Source organism: Gossypium hirsutum, chromosome A07, assembly GCF_007990345.1.
Source record: "Gossypium hirsutum isolate 1008001.06 chromosome A07, Gossypium_hirsutum_v2.1, whole genome shotgun sequence".
NCBI classification, from domain to species: domain Eukaryota; kingdom Viridiplantae; phylum Streptophyta; class Magnoliopsida; order Malvales; family Malvaceae; genus Gossypium; species Gossypium hirsutum.
Window position 1 is genome coordinate 92,024,962 of NC_053430.1, and position 1,756 is coordinate 92,026,717.

Here is a 1,756-nt window from a genome sequence, read left to right on the forward strand (position 1 = left end):
GTGTGTAAGGCTGGATGGGTATTGAATACCTAATGTAGTGTGTTGGGTTGGACGAAGATGGCATGTAGTGGATAGGGGTAGGAAACTGAATTTGATTCTAATTTGTTCCGTATCTGAAATTGGTGACTCTGCTAAACATTTGTTCTATCAAGCAGAACTATACATTCTCTGTTTCTGATTATGTATATAGTTGAGAAGTTACTTTTGAAAACATAATTCTACAAATTGTATTTTGAATCCGTTTGTTGAGTTAGTTACTCATTTTGACTATTGATTGAACTGTAGGTAGCCCAAGGTTTATCAGGTCAGTGGATTAGGAGCTCAGTTGTTCTACTTATATCTTTTACGTTATTAGTAGTTTTAAAACGCTTTTCGTAAATTTGATTTCCTGGGATGTTGAATCGTGAATTGAAATTTATGTTTGTTAAGTTCCTTTGATTCAGAATGGTTTTAAAAACAAAACAAAACTTTGGGAATTCGTGTTTTAAGAAATCATTGATATAATTCTTCAGACTTGACCTTATCGTCTAGGTCGGGTATGGGACGTTACAAATTTGAAATCCATAAAGTTTTATTTTTTAATATTGCAATCCCTAAAGATAAATGCCCATAAACCACATTCGTTTTATACTAATAAGAATTCTAAATGATAATCATAACTTATATTCGTAATTAAAGAAAAGCCTGTAATAGGCCCAATTTTTCGGGCCCATAAAAAACCAAAACCAAAATAAAACAAAAAAAACAAAAGTAGTAAAAGTCCACTGGTCCAAAAAGTCTATTTACAACTTATTTAATCCAAAAATAAAGGCCCAAATATTAAACCTAATAAACCTACACCCAAAATCCCAAAGTCCCCTAGTCCAATTCACAAACGGCCCAAAGGGCCCAACAGCTTGAAAATACCAGAAACCTAAAGGTTTCTAGAACACGCTAGTACTGCAATCGGGCTTTCACGAGGGGTTTTCCCACGCACGGCTTCCACCAGTGGCTTCCTCCGTACGACCGTTTCTCCACAATTGCAATAGAATACACGGGAAGAAGCAGCTAACAGAATACACAACAAATGACATAAGGAACATATAATTTTTATTTTTCATATATTCTATAAATCTGGCTATAAAAAGCCATTATCTGTACCTTGAAAATACTACGCATACTGAAATACGAAAACTCAATACAAAGGAATCAAGAAGGTGATTTTAAGTTTTTTTTCTCTCCTCCTTCGTCTATAATATTTTTGTTTCTTTTTGCATCTATTTTGCTTCGTAGAATAATCTTTTTTTTTTTTTTAAAAAAAGGAAATGAAAGAGGTTTAGCTAGATGCATCAACGAGATCCTTGTTTCCTCCGTCGAAATCAGAGTTTGAAATGGGGATTTCCGAGTGAAAGCAGTCATTGAGTTTAGACTTTGATCAAAATAAGGAGCGTCTTTACATCATCCACCAATTTTAATGGTGAACTGATGGTTGAATTGCCGGATTGGATGGAGGAGGGCTGCTGTGCCGAAACCCTAGTAATTGGGTATTAGGTTTGTGGCTTGAAGAAATGGCCAATTGCCATTCAATGGCTTTTAATTTTGAAACAAAATGAAACGGTGCAGTTTAAGGGTAGGGAGATCCGCACGTTGACCCATTCCCAGACTCGGATCTGTGCCTCTATGCTTCAAATGGGAAATTGGCACGGTTAATCCCTCCCTTTTGCGCCGCATTTCAGTTGACCCGTATTGGCATCTTATTTGTTTTTTAAAATTTCCC

The 1,756-nt window shown here is 35.8% G+C and overlaps 2 long non-coding RNA genes across 2 annotated transcripts; one reads left to right on the plus strand and one right to left on the minus strand.

The window, feature by feature from the left end:
• Positions 1–731: 731 nt before the first annotated feature.
• LOC107956856 (uncharacterized) lies at positions 732–1,305 on the minus strand. The gene is made up of 2 exons (XR_001700287.2): positions 1,141–1,305; positions 732–1,047 (listed from the first exon to the last, which is right to left on the minus strand). It is a non-coding gene; the product is annotated as an uncharacterized lncRNA (long non-coding RNA).
• Positions 1,046–1,496, plus strand: LOC107956857 (uncharacterized). The gene is made up of 2 exons (XR_001700288.2): positions 1,046–1,196; positions 1,302–1,496. It is a non-coding gene; the product is annotated as an uncharacterized lncRNA (long non-coding RNA).
• Positions 1,497–1,756: the final 260 nt, after the last annotated feature.